The sequence below is a fragment of the Oncorhynchus keta genome, chromosome 25 (genome assembly GCF_023373465.1).
Source record: "Oncorhynchus keta strain PuntledgeMale-10-30-2019 chromosome 25, Oket_V2, whole genome shotgun sequence".
Taxonomy (NCBI): Eukaryota; Metazoa; Chordata; class Actinopteri; order Salmoniformes; family Salmonidae; genus Oncorhynchus; species Oncorhynchus keta.
Window position 1 is genome coordinate 41264260 of NC_068445.1, and position 6000 is coordinate 41270259.

Here is a 6000-nt window from a genome sequence, read left to right on the forward strand (position 1 = left end):
TTCCTGGCCCTGTCCCAAGCATAATCTCTTTTATGAATGACTTCTGATCATTCCGGAGTGTACCAGGCATTCAATCTATCTTTAACCCTTAATTTATTGAAGGGAGCGTGTAAAAGAGGCTCAAAGCCTAATCAGGTTCAGGGATAGCTGAAATACCATTTCACTGTTCACTGAAGTTTCTAAAGTTCCTCTCTGTGATGACACAAGGCTGAGATGTTTGTATTCTCACATCTCGAACACAAACAGCTGGGCAATGTCACTAATGTTTTTATTAATTATTACTAATGTATTTATTAAAATAAGATCAATTAGAGTTGACTTTGAAATATCTCTAGGGTTAGGCCATGTAGACTTAGTCACCAGCTGGGTTAGATTGTCTGAAGGCTTCATTTTCCAATCATAATTTAGGTCGCCCAGGATAATAACGTCTGATTTAGTAAAAGAAGACAAAGTAGTTATCTCCTCGAGTGCACACAGGTCAGCAGAGGGAGGATGGTAGACCCCTATAAAAGTTATGAATACATTTTCCCACACAAAGGCTTAAAGATAGTAGCAAAAAAAGAATTGTCAAGGAAAATGGATTTTAGTAAAGAGAAAGAAATAATTGTAAATAAAAATTGCCACTCCAACACCTCTACCCTGTCTGTCAGCTCTGAACACATGATAACCCTCAATATTAATATCAGAGTCCAGAATGTCCCCAGAGATCCAAGTTTCAGTCAACACCAGAATGTCCATATGTGTCTTTACAGCCCAGATCTTGATGTAATCCAGTTTAGTAGGTATGTTCCTAATGTTCAGATGCATCAACCCAAGTCCATTACGATTTTTAAAGTCACATTGAAACTCCAACTCAAACAAGCTTCATTCAGGATGGAAGGTCTGGGTAAGATGGGCAGGGACGGTGAGATGGGAGGGGAGAGGTGACTTCACCAGGGTGGGGTCTCTGCAGGGCAGCCCTGGCCAGTCAGTCAGAGAGTGGCAAAACGGTGTTGAGGCAGTGGTACGAAGACCAGGCTGAGGAGTAACATTTCATTATTTATTTATTTAGACATATTTTCTTATTGTTTCTGTGATCAAAAATACCATGAACAGGTCAATTCAATTATTTAATGAAGAGTCTTCTTTAAGTAGTATTTTGATACTTTCTGCAAGGCAATTGATCAGCATTAAAAACTCATGTGGATGGAACCTCCCGAGTGGCACAGGGTCTAAGACACTGCATAGTGTAAACTGCATTGCAGCAGATGCTAGTTCGCTCCCCATGCAGGCAGCGACCAGGAGACCCATGAGGCGACGCACAATTGGTCTAGCGTCGTCCAAATTATGGGAAGGGTTTGACCGGCTGGGGAAGTCCTTGTCCCATCGCGCTGTAGCGACTCCTGTGGCGGGCCAGGGGCATGCACCCTGACACAGTCACCGGGTTTATGTGTTTCCTCCGACATAACCATTTTTTGGGGTGGATAGATATCATTTGTATGCATCAAATGTATAATAGTAATGTTTTAAAATTCCGGTAGACGGAAACGACCCGATGTACTTGGGCCGATTCTGGTCAGTCATTCATTTTGATTCCGGGCTGAGCGATTCAATTAGTTCCGGCCCCCAGGAAGAGGGCCGCTTCTGGGCTGATTCCTCATTGCTAGCTGGGTACTAAGGTACACAACAGTAGGTTTTAGTAGACAGAAGGTACTAAGGTACACAGCAGTAGGTTTTAGTAAACAGAAGGTACTAAGGTACACAGCAGTAGGTTTTGGTAGACAGAAGGTACTAAGGTACACAACAGTAGGTTTTGGTAGACAGAAGGTACTAAGGTACACAACAGTAGGTTTTAGTAGACAGAAGGTACTAAGGTACACAACAGTAGGTTTTAGTAGACAGAAGGTACTAAGGTACACAACAGTAGGTTTTGGTAGACAGAAGGTGCTAAGGTACACAACAGTAGGTTTTGGTAGACAGAAGGTGCTCTTTGGTAATAGAAGTAAATTAGTCATCAAAAACAAAGGAGGACTAAGGCACTCTTCACATAATTAATTAAATGCCTTCATTTGTATGGCATGTTCAATGGAAAAGTTTTGGCTGCACGGCCTTTGTCAGGGAGTACAAAGATATGATAATACAATGTCCTCTTCTGAACAGCTTATTCTAATCAACCCTGACTTGAAGAGGGAGTGGTTACAGAATTCATTGGACAACAATTAGTAAACAATGCTATACACATTAACAAGTGAAATACTGTAGATGTGTTATCAAAATGCATCTCAAGGCTAGAAGCATCAGAAGCCCTAGAAAGATAGTTGTAACCTTGATTATGATCGCGCAAAGTGCTAAGAATAGGAGGTACGCTATTTTATATAGTACACTAGATAAAAGCAAACATAGACCACAATGGTCTAAACAAAGCTGAGGGCAATAGAGCAATATGTCCACTAGATGACAGCAAAGGGACCTCTCACGACCCTACAGGAAAGGTGAGAAATCCATATCTTCATTTAAACCAGGGTACTTAGTGGCCTGTAGTTTGTAAATCCATATCTTCATTTAAAGCAGGGTATTTAGTGGCCTGTAGTTTGTAAATCCATATCTTCATTTAAACCAGGGTACTTAGTGGCCTGTAGTTTGTAAATCCATATCTTCATTTAAAGCAGGGTACTTAGTGGCCTGTAGTTTGTAAATCCATATCTTCATTTAAACCAGGGTACTTAGTGGCCTGTAGTTTGTAAATCCATATCTTCATTTAAACCAGGGTACTTAGTGGCCTGTAGTTTGTAAATCCATATCTTCATTTAAACCAGGGTACTTAGTGACCTGTAGTTTGTAAATCCATATCTTCATTTAAACCAGGGTACTTAGTGGCCTGTAGTTTGTAAATCCATATATTCATTTAAAGCAGGGTATTTAGTGGCCTGTAGTTTGTAAATCCATATCTTCATTTAAACCAGGGTACTTAGTGGCCTGTAGTTTGTAAATCCATATCTTCATTTAAAGCAGGGTACTTAGTGGCCTGTAGTTTGTAAATCCATATCTTCATTTAAACCAGGGTACTTAGTGGCCTGTAGTTTGTAAATCCATATCTTCATTTAAACCAGGGTACTTAGTGGCCTGTAGTTTGTAAATCCATATCTTCATTTAAACCAGGGTACTTAGTGGCCTGTAGTTTGTAAATCCATATCTTCATTTAAACCTGTAGTTTGTAAATCCCAAAACATTCCCTTTGATTTAGCTGTTTAAAACGGTACCCTTTTCTAATTGAGGTCATACAGTACCTGTATGGCATACTTGTGTTCCGCTAAGAGGTCTTAAAGGCGTCTCTTTGTCTGTCCAATGTAGAACACCTTGCTCTGTGGACATTCCAATCTATAGATGACATGAGTGGTTTTACAGTTAATGAAATGCTTGACGTGATACTCCATTATAGAAGCTGTGTCAACAAAATACTTCTTCTGTGAAATATTTCTGCAATGGTTGCATTTAAAAAGAGCCCTTGGGTTTGTGGTCAAGCCAAGTGGTTTGAGAGTCAGCAGGAAGATAACTGTGGACAAATGTTGCCTTTAGAGTTGGACATCTCTTAAAGCTTATGACTGGTGGTTCTGGGAAGACTCGGCGTGGTAGCGTATCACGCAGTAGCGTATCACGCAGTAGCTTATCACGCAGTAGCTTATCACGCAGTAGCTTATCACGCAGCAGCGTATCACATATCCCAAAGATTTGATATTGGGCATGACATTAGGCAGGACATCACAATTAGCCATTTTTTGTTTGTTATTAGTTACTAAAATGATTGCTCTTCATATCAAGAAGGGGAATTTTAAGGTATTTCAGCATTTGGCAAGGAATTTAAACTAAGTCAACTGGCTGGCTGATGATACTGACATATGTATTAGAGACAGGAAAGAGGTCTGTAAAGCAGTTACCTATATTGAAGAGTTTTCCTTGGTATCAGGTTTGAAAATGAGTATTAATAAGTCCGTCTTATTTCAACTCAAGGACTGTGTTTTACAGGAAGTACAGTTGAGTTTTCATACACCTTAACCAAATACATTTAAACAGTTTTCACAATTTCTGACATTTAATCCAAGTAAAAATGCTATGTCTTAGTTCAGGTAGGATCATCGGGGAATAGTGTTCTAATTAGGGGAATAGGTTTGAACAATCTGTCATCACTTTATTTGAAGAATGTGAAATGTCAGAATAATAGTAGAGAGAATTATTTATTTAAGTTTTTTTCATCACATTCTCAGTGGGTCAAAAGTTTACATACACTCAATTAGTATTTGGTTGCATTGCCTTTAAATTGTTTAACTTGGGTCAAACGTTTCGGGTAGACTTCCACAAGCTTCCCACAATAATTTGGGTGAATTTTGGCCCATTCCTCCTGACAGAGCTGTTGTGATTTTGGTATGATTTTCAGAAATTACATATTTCTAATTTTGACAGAAAAAGGTTTATTTCAAGTTAAAGTATACTAGCTAGCTAAACTTAGCTGGCTGGCCCGCTAGCTAACATTACATGTATGATCCATTATTCCTATCTCAGAGCCATTTGCTTGACTAGTTAGCTGGCTAAAATTGAACCTGGTTGATTAGCTACCTGCAGATTCATGCAGGGTAGTAACGTCATGAGTTGGGATTATGGTTCATAGTTTACCTAGCTAGCCACATGTCTTAACAAAAGACTCTCATCTGAGTGCCAGAGTGCAGAATAACTGATGAATTTACAAATGCTCAATACCCATTGAATATGGCCGGTGTCAGTAAACGCTGGCAAAAAAAAAACGTAATACATTTTTTGCCACTTACCAACGCTCTGGATAACTTAAAAACAGCCTAACCAGCTCTGCTAGGGTGAGTGAAATATCTGGAAGTAGCTTTTTTTTAAGTACCTTTATTTAACTAGGCAAGTCAGTTAAGAAAAATTCTTATTTTCAATGACGGCCTAGGAACAGTGGGTTAACTGCCTTGTTCAGGGGCAGAACGACATATTTTTACCATGTCATACCGTTTTCTGGGACCTTAAAACCTTTTGTGACTAGGGGGCAGTATTTTCATTTTTTAAAATAACGTTCCCGTAGTAAACGGGATATTTTGTCAGGAGAAGATGCTAGAATATGCATATAATAGACAGCTTAGGATAGAAAACACTCTAAAGTTTCCAAAACTGTAAAAATATTGTCCGGAAGTGCCTCATGTTTTGAAAGCGCTGCGTTCCAATGCGTCCCTATTGAGCAGTGAATGGGCTATCAACCAGATTACGTTTCTCCGTATTCCCCAAGGTGTCTACAGCATTGTGACATAGTTTAACGCATTTATGTTGAAGAATACCCGTAAGCGGCTACATTGCGCAACTGGTCACCTGATGGCTCCCAGAGTGATTCTTGTGTAAAATACAGAGGTAGCCATTATTCCAATCGGTCCTAGTGAAAAACCAATTGTCCCGGTGGATATATTATCGAATAGATATTTGAAAAACATTGATTGTAAACAACGTTTGCCATGTTTCTGTCGATATTATGGAGCTCATTTGGAATATTTTTGGGGGTTTTCGTGACTGCAATTTCCGGGCGATTTCTCAGCCAAACGTGAAGAACAAACGTAGCTATTTTGCCTACAATATATTTCACTTGTGATTTTCATGAATAGGAATATTTTCTAGGAATATTTATGTCCGTTGCGTTATGCTAATTAGTGTCAGTCGATGATTACGCTCCCTCATGCGGGATGGGAGTCACTAGAGGTTTAAATACCGCTTCACCACTGCTCCTATTTTGGTTCAGTTCAGTTTGTGGTGGAGGCCAATACTTCGGATGTCGAAGTGGGGGCTGTCCTGTCCCAACGTTCTGCCCTGGAGCTTAATTAAGCTGCATCCCTGTGCTGCCTTTTCACACTGTCTCAATAATATAATAATAATAATATATGCCATTTAGCTGACGCTTTTATCCAAAGCGACTTACAGTCATGTGTGCATACATTCTACGTATGGGTGGTCCCGGGAATCGAACCC